Source organism: Heterodontus francisci, chromosome 25, assembly GCF_036365525.1.
Source record: "Heterodontus francisci isolate sHetFra1 chromosome 25, sHetFra1.hap1, whole genome shotgun sequence".
Taxonomy (NCBI): Eukaryota; Metazoa; Chordata; class Chondrichthyes; order Heterodontiformes; family Heterodontidae; genus Heterodontus; species Heterodontus francisci.
The window spans coordinates 64,566,127-64,580,441 of NC_090395.1; the positions used below are offsets into that span (position 1 = coordinate 64,566,127).

Genomic DNA, 14,315 nt, shown 5'->3' on the forward strand with positions numbered 1-14,315 from the left:
AAACTGGAGGCCATAGTCACTTATATATCTAATAGGGAATTCAGGTGGAAGGTCTTTAGCCTGAGAGTGGTTAGAATGTGGAATGTGATACCACAAGGAGTGGTTGAGGTGAATATATATCATGATACCTTTAAGGAAAGGCTGGATAAGTGCATGAAGAGAAAGGAGTAAAAGATTATGCTAATACAGTTAGATGAAGGCAGGTGGGATAAGGCTCATGTGGAGTATAAACACCAGCGTGTATCAGTTGAGCCTGTTTCTGTGCTATACATTCGATGTAACTCTTTGCTGTCAAGAAATTCCTATCCTGCAACAATTCTGCTGTCATCTAGGTTCTCATAGTTTGGTGATGCTATGGAGAACAGCAGTAAAACATGGGTCAAACTCATGATGACGTTACAGATTTCTGCATAAACTTCCAGCAAATTGTTTATGCCTCATTTGACACTGCAATCTGCAGCCGTTAACCTATCACAGAAACCACATTCCAAACTCCTTTACTGCACAGCTTTGAGGTAGAAGAACCTTTTAGCTCAGTGCTGGCTGGGGAGAAGAAGCAGAACTAGAACCACCTTGAAGACAGCATGACTATCTTTATCTTTCCGCGGCTTCATATGTACGTTGCTTTGCTAGCTACTTTCTATTGCAAAAAACCTTCGTAAATAGTCTTGGGCTAAAGTATTCATGTCATGGTATGTAAATTACAATTTTTTTGCTTTTTTTGTTAAATAGTAGCATGGATATTTCTAGTTGTTATATTCGTTCATGGGCTGTGACCATCCTTGGCATGGCCAGCATTTATCGTCATTCCTAATTGCACTTGAGAAGGTGGTAGTGAACCATCTTCTTGAACCACTCGGCCTGTGTGGTGTCGGTACACCCACAGTGCTGTTAGTTTTTTAGTTTTTTTTTCGTCTTGCGGCTGCCAGTAGTTTTTAATCTATTCGAAATTTTTTAAAAGTCTCTTCAGGTACAAAAGGTTGCCAACCCCTATTCGAGGTGGTAGAGATTGTGGCTTTGGAAGGTGCTGTCGAAGGAGCCTTGGTGCATTGCTGCAATGCATCTTGTAGATGGTACACACTGCTGCCACTGTGAACCAGTGCTGAAGGGAGTGAATGCTTAAGGTGATGGATGGGGTGCCAATTAAGTGGGTTGCTTTGTCCTGAATGGTGTCAACTTCTTCTGTGTTCTTAGAGCTGCACTCTTCCAGGCAAGTAGAGAGTATTCCATCATACTCCTGACTTGTAGATGGTGGACAGGCTTTGAGGATTTAGGAGGCGGGTTACTCCCCACAGAATTCCCAGCCTCTGACCTGCTCTTGTAGCCACAGTACTTTATGTGGCTGGTGCAGTTAAGTTTCTGGTTAATGGTAACTCCCAGGATGCTGATGGTGGGGGATTCAACGATTGTAATGTTTTTGAATGTCAAGCGGAGATGGTTAGATTCTCTCTTGCTGGAGATGACTCTTACCTAGCACTTGTGTGGTGCAAATATTGATACAAACTGTGTGGATTACAAAGCTGTCTGAGTGTGTACCTTGGTGGGGGTGGGGGTGATAGTCGAGGCAAGGGATGCTCATTTACCACAGCAGTTTTACTATCAAGGAAGTCATAGAGGTTTTCTTTGCTGGAAGCTCACCAGTTGATGTATTGACATCTGTTCCTGCTACACGGCAGCAGATAATATCAATGGCCTTATTTGTTAAGTGTCTTGAATGATATATTTAAGAATACTGAATTTCATACTAATTACATAGTAACAGAAATCCTTCTCAGATAAATCATGCATTGTCAGTAGTGATGACTAACTTCTGTTAGGTTTCCCGGTCTGTGTTCACTAAAGCAATATGAATATTGCACTATTACCAACATGCTTCAGGCAATGTAAATTTTATTAAAAATTGGAAGACTTGCATTCACAAAGCATCTTATCATACCTCAGAACTCTCTCAAAAGCGCTTCAGATGGAGTGAATTACTTTGAAGTGCAGTGACTGTTAACATGTGGACAAAGACAGCAGTGATTTTGCAGGCAGAAAGATGTTACAAACAGCTGTAACATAAATGTCTGGTTAATGTTGGCTTTGGTTGAAGAAGGAATGTTGCCCAAGAAAAAACATTCTTCTTTGAATAGTGCCACACGATCACCACCATCAACTCAAGGTAACGGGGCTCTCAGCTTAACATATTATCTGAAGGATCATTCCTCTGACAATGTAGCACTCCCTCAGTACTGCACTGGGAGGTCAGTTTAGACTGTGTACTTAAGTCCTGGAGTGGGGCTTGAACTCACAACCTTCTAGCTGAACCAAGTTGAGAGAGAGCTGCTGTTCTAGATCCAAGATAAAGCAATAGCCAAAGTTACATAATGAGTTAGTTCTCCTCAAAGATACATGTGGTAAACAATGCTACAGTTCTAATCCCGCAGAACTAAACTCTTCCCATTCAACTGCAAACTTGCCTTCAACTGCAATGCATGGAACCGTCCCACCCATTTTGAAGTTTATGTATACAGTTGCGATGTCTAACTGTTGCCTGTAGGTCAAGAACCAAGAATAGCGCTTGATAAAAAAGCAGTAGCTGCCAGTTTTCTCTGCATGACTCCTCTTCTATTACAGATATTAACATTTTCAGTCCAGCATGTTATAGGTTTCTTCACTGACGTAGAACATCATGCAAGCTTGATGTCATGATTATTTTTCAGTTCAGTTAATACTAACTTGATGGGTGATGATTTGAATTAATAAACAACCCCAGATAATTGCTCAGAAGAATACAGCCAAAAGTAATTTGTTAAGGATTGAGCACATTAGCCTTTACTCATCCTTGACTTTTTCATATTTCCTTTCGAAAATACAGCTGACAGCTTCACTTTTTGTTTTCTCCCATCTTTATGTCTGTGCCATCGTTGTAATCAGCACAGACTGAAGCTCAAACCTGGGATCTCCCTGGACTGTATGGCTCAGGTACTGGAAACACTCACTGAGCCTTTGGGGAGTTATTTTATCTACTTATAAAGATAGCTTGTTAAAAAGTAAATGCAATGTAATATTGGCATGAATATTATTGAAGCTAATATACTATGGCAATTAGAAGATCAAACTAGCAGCTGGTGTAGAAACAGCCTGTGACGGGGAGAGGACACTCCACTATCTCCACTGCACAAAATGCCAATATTTGAGATTGAGCTTTGATGGAAAAATCTGTTTTGATTTTTCTGGTCTTTAATGGGGATTATTTATGACTCGTCCTTTTTGTTTTATGCTTTTCCTCTGTTGAACCTCATTGAAGTCAATGGGTGGAATCTTATCAACAGATAGGTGCAGAGGCAGCTATGGAGGGAAGACGGTGGGGAATTTCTGAAAGTTGCTCGCTGGGTCGTCTACCCGACACATTCGCACCTCTGAGTGATCTTGCCGGAGGTGAGGTCAGACCACCACTGGCTACTTGCTCAGCAGGACGGGTAGCCAGTTAGGATCAATTACGTGCCCACTTGAGGGCAAATTGGTGATGCTGCCAGGATCTACCAGACAGCGGATGTCCCCCCTCCCCCACTGAGGTCGAAGCCCGGCAGGCGCCTGGAGGTGGCCTCCCAGCAGCAGGTCAGGGGGTCAGCGAGGCCTCCTTTAATTCCACCTCCACCCCCCAAAGCTGCAAGTGCCAGAGGACCATAGCTGCGGCTGCAGGCCATCCGGTGGAGGGTCTTCCCCTCCATAATGATGGCCTGTCAGCTGTGGCCAAACTTTATTTTCAAAAATTTAGAAGTTGTCAGAGAGTGGCTCCATCTTGAGGCACCCTTGTGGTCTCCCGCTTACAGTGGCAGCGCCCACTTTACCGGGTGGGGCTATCAGCTATCGGGTGCTTTCATTGGCCTTCCCACCTGCGCAGCCCGCCTGCCGTCTTTAATTGGACGGCAAACACGGAGCGACCTCTTGGTTGGTTAGTCAGCAAGCGGGCGGGGCCTCAGACACCATCGGGGTTGTGACCTGGAATTGGACTCAGCCCACGTTTAAAAACAATATTCGTAAGATTCCGCAAACTATGTTGTAAGGTGTCAGTCAGACCTCAACGTAAATGCTGTTCTGATCACACAAAGGTAGTGGATATGGAGGCTGCCAACCAAGATGGTTCAGATATTAAGAATCTAAGTTTTGATGTAGGGTTAAGGTGCCTAACGCCTTTGAAAAGAAACCACATAGTGGTCAATCCCTACATAATCTTGAAAACGTCAACGCTGATCCAGTAAAATTGTTCACAAGGACAAAGTGTTCATGCATTGGGCACACAGATTAAATATGAGAAGTAAGAAGGGAAGTTTTATACACCAAGAGTAATAATTTGAAGTGAACAGCATAAATATGTTTAGTGGATATACATTTGGCTGATGTGATTGCGTTTGTGATTGGCTGTGAAGCACTTGATGACATTTTGAAGATATGAACCACCTGCAACAGGACATAGATAGGCTAGCAGAATGGGCAGAGAGATGGCAGATGGTATTTAATACTGACAAATGTGACGTGATGCATTTTGGCAGAAGGAATGGGGAGAGGCAATATGTACTTAATGGCACAGTTTTAAAGAGTGTGCAGGAACAGAGGGACCTGGGGGTGCATGTGCATCGATCTTTGAAGGTGGCAGGAAATATTGAGAGAGTGGTTGGTAAAGCATATGGGATCTTGGGATTCATAAGTAGAGACATTGAGTACAAAAGCAGGGAAGTTATGCTGAACCTTTATAAAGCTCTGGTTAGGCCCCAACTAGAATATTGCAAGCAGTTCTGGTCACCACACTTCAGGAAGGATGTGAGGCTCCTTGAGAGGGTGCAGAGGAGATTTACCAGAATGGCTCCGGGGGATGGGGGATTTTAGTTACAAGGTTAGATTGGAAAAGCTGGAGTTGTGCTTCTTAGAACAAAGGAGATTGAGAGGAGATTTAATAGAAGTGTACAAGATTATGATAGGCTTAAATAAGTTAGACAAGGAAAAGCTGTTCCCATTAACAAATGGTACAAGAACTAGCAGACACAGATTGAAGGTTTTGGGCAAAAGATGCAGCGGGAATGTGAGGAAGCACTTTTTTACACAGCGGGTGGTAATGAACTTGGACTCGCTGCCCACAAAGTTGGTAGAAGTGGAGATAATCACTGACTTCAAGAGGAAATTGGATGGCCACTTAAGAGAAATAGACTTGCAGGGCTACGGGGATTGAGCCAGGGAATGGGACTGACAGCATAGCTCCATGGAGAGGCAGTATGGATCTGATCAGCTGAATGGCCTCCTTCTATGCTGTAAATGATTCTATGACTCTATGAAGTAGTGAAGGCGCTATGTCCAACAGGCAAGTTGACGAAAGAGATAGAGAGTAAAATGAAGCAGAAAAAGGATGCGTATGTCAGATGTCAAGTTAATAATACAAGTGAGAACCAGGCTGAATATCAAAAGGGAAATGAAAAAAGAAATAAGAGAGGCAAAGACAGAGTATGAGAAGAGATTGGTGGCTAACATAAAAGGAAATCATAAAGTTTTATATGGGCAGATCAATAGTAGAAGGGTAGTAAGAGGAGGGGTGAAGATGATTATGGACCAAAAGGGGAATCACATAGAGGCAGAGGGCATGGCTGAGGTATTAAATGAGTACTTTGCATCTACTTTACCAAGGAAGAAGATGCTGCCAAAGTCATAGTGAAACAGGAGGTAGTTGAGATACTGGATGGGCTAAAAATTGATAAAGAGGAGGTATTAGAAAGGTTGTGTTTAAAGTTAATAAATCACCAGGATTGGATGAGATTTTATTTAGAGATACAGCACTGAAACAGGCCCTTCGGCCACCCGAGTCTGTGCCAACCAAGAACCACCCATTTATACTAACCCGACAGTAATCCCATATTCCCTATCACCTACCTACACTAGGGGCAACTTAGAATGGCCAATTTACCTATCACCTGCAAGTCTTTGGCTATGGGGGGAAACTGGAGCACCCGACGAAAACCCACATGGTCACAGGGAGAACTCCGCACAGGCAGTACCCAGAATTGAACCCTGGTCCCTGGAGCTGTGAGGCTGCGGTGCTAACCACTGCGCCACTGTGCCGCCCTAAGGATACTGAGGGAAGTAAGCATGGAAGTTGTGGAGGTAATGGCCATAATCTTCCAATCTTCCTGAGACAGAGGGGTGGTGCCAGAGGACTGGAGAATTGCAAATGTTACACCCTTGTTCAAAGTAAGGGTGTAAGGATAAACCCAGCAAATACAGGCCAGTCAGTTTAACCTCAGTTGTGGGAAAGCTTTTAGAAACGATAATGCGGACAAAATTAACAGTCACTTGGACATGTATAAATTAATTTAGGAAATCCAGCATGGATTTGTTAAAGTCAAATTGTGTTTATCTAACTTGATTGAGTTTTTTGATGAGGTAACAGAGAGGGTTAATGAAGGTAATGTGATTGATGTGGTGGATATGGACTTCCAAAAGGTATTTGATAAAGTGCCATATAATAGGCTTGCCAGTAAAGTTGAAGCCCAAGGATTAAAAGGGAAAGTAGCAGCATGGATATGAAGTTGGCTGAGTGACAGGAAACAGCATAGTGGTGAACAGTTGTTTTATGGACTGGAGAAAAGTGTACAGTGGTGTTCCCCAGGGGTTGGTGTTGAGACCACTGCTTCTGTTGATATATATTGATGACCTAGACTTGGGTGGACGGAGCACAATTTCAAAATTTGCAGATGACACAAAACTTGGAAGTATTGTGAACTGTGAAGAGAATAGTGATCAACTTCAAGCAAATATGAACAGAGGCTGGTGGAAGGGCGTGCACATGGCAGATGAAATTTAATGTGTGAAGTGATACATTTTGGTGGGAAAAATGAGGAGAGGCAATAGAAAATAAAAGGTACAATTCGAAAGGGGCTGCAGGAACTGAGAGACCTGGGGGTATATGTGTACAAATCATTTAAGGTAGGAGGGAAGGTTGAGAAGGTTAAAAAGCCATACGGGTTCCTGGGTTTCATAAACAGAGGCACAGAGTACAAAAGCAAGGAAGTTATGATGAACCTTTACAAAGTACTGGTTTGGCCTCAACTGGAGTAATTCTGGGCACCGCACATTGGGAAGGACATGAAGTAATAAGAGAGGGTGCAGAAAAGATTTACGAGAATAGCTCCAGCTATGAGGGACTTCTGTTATGTGGATATAAAGAACAAAAGAACAAAGAAAGGTACAGCACAGGAACAGGCCATTCGGCCCTCCAAGCCTGCGCCGATCTTGATGCCTGCCTAAACTAACACCTTCTGCACTTCCGGGGCCCATATCCCTCTATTCCCTTCCTATTCATATATTTGTCAAGATGTCTCTTAAACGTCGCTATCGTACCTGCTTCCACCATCTCCCCTGGCAGCAAGTACCAGGCACTCACCACCCTCTGTGTAAAAAAACTTGCCTCGCACATCCCCTCTAAACTTTGCCCCTCACACCTTACACCTATGTCCCCTAGTAACTGACTCTTCCACCCTGGGAAAAAGCTTCTGACTATCCACTCTGTCCATGCCGCTCATAACTTTGTAAACCTCTATCATGTCGACCCTCCATCTCCGTCGTTCCAGTGAAAACAATCCGAGTTTTTCCAACCTCTCCTCATAGCTAATGCCCTCCAGACCAGGCAACATCCTGGTAAACCTCCTTTGTACCCTCTCCAAAGCCTCCACGTCCTTCTGGTAGTGTGGTGACCAGAATTGCACGCAATATTCTAAGTGTGGCCTAACTAAGGTTCTGTACAGCTGCAACATGACTTGCCAATTTTTATACTCTATACCCCGACCGAGCAGCACAGTGGCGCAGTGGTTAGCACCGCAGCCTCACAGCTCCAGCGACCCGGGTTCAATTCTGGGTACTGCCTGTGTGGAGTTTGCAAGTTCTCCCTGTGTCTGCGTGGGTTTCCTCCGGGTGCTCCGGTTTCCTCCCACATGCCAAAGACTTGCAGGTTGATAGGTTAATTGGCCATTGTAAATTGCTCCTAGTATAGGTAGGTAGGTGGTAGGGAAATATAGGGACAGGTGGGGATGTGGTAGGAATATGGAATTAGTGTTGGATTAGTATAAATGGGTGGTTGATGGTCGGCACAGACTCAGTGGGCCGAAGGGCCTGTTTCAGTGCTGTATCTCTAAACTAAACTAAACATGAAGGCAGGCATGCTGTATGCCTTCTTGACTACCTTATCCGCCTGCGTTGCCACTTTCAGTGGCCTGTGGACCTGTACACCCAGATCTCTCTGCCTGTCAATACTCCTAAGGGTTCTGCCATTTACTGTATACCTCCCACCTGCATTAGACCTTCCAAAATGCATTACCTCACATTTGTCCAGATTAAACTCCATCTGCCATTTCATATATTAGAGAAGCTGGGGTTGTTCTCCTTAGAGAAGAGATAGTTGAGAGGAGATTTGATAGAGGTGTTCAGAATCATGAGGGATCTAGACAGAGTAGATAGAGAGAAACTTCCCATTGGCAAAAGGGTCAAGAACCGGAGGACACCAATTTAAGGTGATTGGCAAAAGAACCATTGGCGACATGATGAAAAACCTTTTTTTACGCAGCGAGTCATTATTCTGGATTGCATTGCCTGAGAGTGTGGTGGAGGCAGATTCAATCAAGGCTTTCAAAAGGGAATTGGATAAGCATCTGAAGAGAGAAAATTTGCAGGGCTATGGGGAAAGGGCAGGAGAGTGGCACAAGCTGAGTTGCTTTTTGCAGAGAGCTGGCACAGACATGACGGGCTGAATGGCCTCCTTCTGTACCTTAAACATTCTACGGGCTGGATTTTGTTCTCCACCTGGTGTTGGGTTCCATGGCGGGGGGGGTGCGTGAAGATGCCTCTGGAAGAGGGCCGCCATGCACCCCGACTCCAGGAGGGCCCGGCCCAATACTGCAGGCGGTGGCGAGGCCTTGTGGCGGTCTCCCCCGCTGCTCGACGATGGGACCTCCATTTGAATATATAAATAAATTAAAATGAATGAATAAATGATACTTATGCCGTCGCCTGATGTCCTGCTGCGATCTTTGGCCCAGTGGCCAAAACTCCCGCGCCTTCAGATCCCCGTCCAGGGAAACGAAGTGCCACACTGGTGGGGAGAGGGGAGGAGGTAGGTTTCCCGGTGCGGGGGGCGGGGGAACGGGGTCAAAGTAACATCATGGGTGCAGGGGATGTTGGGAAGGGTTGAAGTGTAAAGTTCATGCTGTTTGTCGGGGGTCAGGTCAGATGGACAAGGCAAGTGTTTTTGGGGGGGGGGGTGGGTAAAGAATATATTTAATTGTAATTGGGGGGTGGGAGAGGGGCAGAAGAAATGTCTTCATTTAATTTAATTCAATGTATCTTTAAATATTTAAATTTACCAGTAGCGCTCAAAGCCCTTTAAAAATATCGTCAGCACCTGCGCACAGGCAGCTGACACCACTGCTGGGGACGGACAACCAGCCCCCTTAATGTGATCGGTGTGGGTGTGGGGAGGAGGGTGGCCTGCCCTGGCTATTTAAATGAGAAGATTGCAGGGGCTCCGCGACATTTGCAGGCCGCCAATTCAGCCCTATGATTCTATATGCTTTTCTGGAGAGGGAATGGACTAAGAGGAATGGTGAGTAGGAAGATAAGTGGGGTTGAAACCAATCAGAAAGAGATGGCCTTTTTTGGGGATAAATGGCCTCTCCCGTTCCAAAATGTTTTACCTTTTTGTGCTATATTTTGTCCCTAACTCAGGATCATGGCCCAGTATTAGCTAAGCATTTTTCCCAAAGCAAAAGTTCTGGTATCTCAACTGATGGGCTTTGTATTTCTGTGGGACAAGTAGGTCCTGCTAGTTATTCCTCCTCTCTGAAAGAGAGTTGTCCACTCGCCTGAGTTGCTCCATGAAATGATTTGCCAATGAAACTCAACAGTGAGGGGGGGGGGGGGTCAAGTTCTGAGAACTAAGCGTTCCTCCAAATTTGGCCTCTTCTGGAACAGCCACTTGGTCTTCAGCTGACTCGGCCCTATGCTGTGGAATTCCCTCACTTAACCTCACTGCCTCTCCACCTCTTTCCTCCTGAAAGACGTTCCTTAAAATTTATCTGTTTGATTAAGCAATTGGCCACCTGTCCTCTAATATCTCCTTCTTTGGTTCAATGTTAATTTTTGTCTGATTATGCTCCTGTGAATCACCTTGGGATATTTTATTGTGTTAAAGGTGCTATATAAATGCAAGTTGTTGTTGTTGTTTAGAGGATTAAGAAAAATCAGGTTTCCAATTTGAATTCCAGTTCTCCCATTGGCAAGCTACTTTTCCCTTTGGGCATTTCCCAAGTAGGAAGTCCTGTTAGAGACTTTGGGGGAATTTTAACCTGACGAGGTGAGTGTGTTTGCAGATTAGAAGAGTGAAAATTGCCGGTGTCTTGGGAATCCTGCAGGATCCCTTTGCCTTCTGCCTTTAACCTCAGCGCGATCTGCAGCGCGCAGGAAACCCCCTTTGTCCTTTTCATTGACAGGCGCCCGAGGCTCAGCATCTGTGTCCAGCTGAGCAGAGCTTGAAGGTTCCTCCGCCCTCTGATGTGGACTCTCCACTGCCGTCCCTGCCTCAACCACCTGCTCCTGCTCTCTTCTGATGTGTGAGACACCATGTGGCTATCCAACTACCTGTCCTGGCAGTCTTACCAAGGTGTATGTGGATGATCTCCATGAGTCCTGTGATGGTGCATCCTCAGAGTGAGTGACCTCCTCTGAGGAATCTTTGTTGTCCTCCTACACCAGCTGCTGTGGGATGCTTTAGGGGCCTGTGGAAATGAAAGACATGAATTAGAACTGTCAACGTAAGACGATGTTAAGTTTTCATTGTGCACATTCTCATTTTTCAGTGGCTGCTGACATGTGAATGTTGTATGCCATGTGGCTGTGTGATAGTTAATTCTGTCACCAGGTAGCTGGGAAACTCCCATCTCCTCAACTCCATTGGTCAGACATGCAGAGACTCGGCTTATCTCCAGCGACTCCTCGTCTGCAGTTGTCAAATGGAAATGGCTGCAGGACCACCTCCTCTGCTTCTCCCAGCTGTTCTGTGCGCACTTCTCCTACAAAGAGGGAAAGAAGAGACCTGTGAGTGTACTTAAGTAATGCAATGCATTGAGAGGATGGAAAGACAACTTTTGTGGAGGGTCACTGTGAGAGGTGTTGTGACGTTGCATTAAGACAGTCAAATGGGGACATGAGAAGGTGACTAGACAGAGAGGGATGGGTGCACTTGCAAGATATGTTAGTATGAGGAGTAATCTGAGGGATAAGGCTTGGGAAGGCAGAGTGGGAGGGTGGAGGGGGTGGGGTTAGATGCACATCAGGATGTACTTGAATATGCTATGCCTCTTACCTTCCTTGGCCTGATTAGATCGTTAAACCTCTTCCAGCACTGTATTCAGAAATGTGGCACCACATCCCCACTGCTCACCTCCTCAGTGATTTCCAACCACGCTGCCTTGTTCTCTGTGGCTGGCTCCTTCTTCCCATCTGCAGGGAACAGAATCTCCCTGAGGGCCCTTACAGCCCATAGCATCATCTCCAGAGAGGCCTTGCTATGTTGTGTCTCCATTGCTTCAGGTTCTGGCTCTGTCTAAAGTCCTCAACAATGCTTCAAGTATGATTCTTGCAGGGCCCTTTTAAATAGTTGAGCTGAAATAGACTAATAAAGGTTATCATCATGCCTGCACACACTAATTTGTCAGCTGGGTTAAGAAGCCACTGACAAATGCACTGCTGAAACCTTTGGGCTCCCATGTGCTGCCAGGCTGCCCCGGTACCAACAGGTTGGAATGTTAAAAATCCAGCCCTTTGCTTCCAAATTCATGTAAATAAATCCTCATGGAAACAAAATATTTGGAAAATTGCCACACACTAGCCTAACTTAGTGAGAATTTTGCCAACTGCAGTTTTTAAAACATTCAAAGATCAGAAATGAAAAATGGAACAAAGCACCTATTGGGCTGAAGGAAGGAACTATTTGCCTCTCCTGATTTCATGGTCTGTCTGTTTGGTTTCTTTTGTTCTTCAAGCACGCTTACTAATTTTCACCAAATACTAACGTGGAATGCTTTACATTAAAATGGAACATTTGAATTAAATAAAACTGCAAATTGTGAAATGCTGTTAATGATTTCATAGCTGCTGTTCTAGCAGAATAATGTGTTTCCTGAAACTCCATTGAATTAAAATTCTAAAATAAGAAACAGTTGTGCCTAGGTCTGTAAGCTTTTCCATGTAATCTTTGTGATAATGAGGATGTGGAAAACAGTACATCGTGTCCCTCTGTTATTTCAATTCCTATGTGCCAAGCACATTAACATAATTAGCTTATTTGATGATACCTGCATTTTGTTATGTCTCTATAATGCAATACAGGATTAGGCAGACCAGGCAACCAGCCTGTCTTCAGCTTGGTGTTCTGTCGAGGGATTTGTTATCTGGATATTTTGTGCACTTATCAAAGTGTTTCAGTGAGTGAGTCAGTGGGGGGCGGTGGGGGGTAGTGCTGCGGTAATGTAACTTAGAGGGTTGGTCTAAAATGGGTGATACCAAATTACTCGCCCGTTATGCATCATGCACAATTCTCTTTTTCATTGATGTCAGTAGCGGAGAAAGTCAGGCTGGGTTAATAATGGGCGTCAATTCAACATCGGCCAACATTACACCTCGGCCAAAGAAAATTACCATCAGTGTATGAGTGTGCTGGGAGAGGAAATTGTTCACAAAGCTGATGGGCTGATGCTCGTCAGTAGTATAGGATATGGCACCATAGTGGTTATATTACTGGACTAGTAATTTAGAGGCCAGCACCAATGGTATGCAAACATGTTCAAATCCCATTATCGGAGCTAGGGAGCTTAAATTCAATTAATTTAACTAAAAGATGTCTTATATTAAAGAGTTAGTATCAATAATGGTGACCATGAAAACTACTGGATTGACTTTAAAAACCCATCAAGCTCCCTAATATCCTTTAGGGAAGGAAATCTGCTGTCCTTACCTGGTCTAGCCTACATGTAACTCCAGACCCACAGAAATGAATTCAGCTGTATTAAAGAAGGAGGCTCACCACCACCTTCTCAAGGGTAATTACAGGTGGGTAGTAAATGCTGGAGTGCTGAGAATATAGCAGGCTTGGCACTCTTGATTATTTCAGGGGTAATGCCGTCCTTTCCAGGGGCTTTTCCGCTGGCTAGAGAATCAATGGCATCACTGAGTTCCGATTTTGTTGACTGTTCGTCCAGCTCATCCCTGACTGGCAGAGGCTGGGCTGCGTTGAGGGCGGTATCAGCGACAACATTTTCCCTGGAGTACAGTTCTAGGTAGTGTTCCACCCAGCGGTCCATTTGCTTGTGTTGGTCAGTGATCGTTTCCTCTGATTTAGACTTGCGGGGGGTGATCTTGTTGATGGTTGGCCCAAAAGCTCTCTTAATGCCATCATACATTCTTCTGATGTTTCCGGTGTTAGAGGCCAGCTGAATACAACTGCATAGGTGTTGCCAGTAGTCATTTGCGCAGCGCCTGGCTGTTCTTTGTGCAGCGCTTCTGGCTACTTTAAGTGCTATGGATATTAACTCGCTAGGTGCTTTCTTGTGCTTTGCCTGTGCTGGGATGAGGGAGCAGTATCGCAGGACATGCACGATGCCAATGTCATCACCCTCTATAAGAACAAGGGTGACCACGGTGACTGCAACAATTACCATGGAATCTCCCTGCTCAGCACAGTGAGGAAAGTCTCCACTCGAGTCGTTTTAAACAGACTCCAGAAGCTGGCTGAGCGTGTCTACACTGAGGCACAGTGCGGATTTCGAGCAGAGAGATCCACCATTGACATGCTGTTCTCCCTTCGCCAGCTACAGGAGAAATGCCACGAACAACAGATGCCCCTCTATGTTGCTTACATAGATCTCACCAAAACCTTTGACCTCGTCAGCAGACGTGGTCTCTTCAGACTACTAGCAAAGATTGGATGGCTACCAAAGCTACTAAGTATCATCACCTCATTTCATGACAATATGAAAGGCACAATTCAGCATAGTGGTGCCTCATCAGAGCCCTTTCCTATCCTGAGTGGCGTGAAACAGGGCTATGTTCCCGCACCTACACTGTTTGGGATTATCTTCTCCCTGCTGCTCTCACATGCGTTCAAGTCTTCAGAAGAAGGAATTTTCGTCCACACAAGATCAGATGGCAGGTTGTTCAACCTTTCCCGTCTTACAGCAAAGACCAAAGTACGGAAAGTCCTCATCGGGGAACTCCTCTTTGCTGACGATGCTGCATTAACA

General features: G+C 44.9%; 1 protein-coding gene across 1 annotated transcript in view; it reads left to right on the forward strand.

Moving 5' to 3' along the window:
* The first annotated feature begins 551 nt into the window (after positions 1–551).
* Positions 552–14,315, forward strand: part of LOC137383941 (solute carrier family 45 member 3-like) — a 166,085-nt gene continuing 152,321 nt past the window's right edge. The window contains exon 1 of the mRNA XM_068057364.1: positions 552–692. The gene's annotated coding sequence lies outside the window, so the exon portion shown is untranslated. The remainder of the gene's footprint in view (positions 693–14,315) is intronic.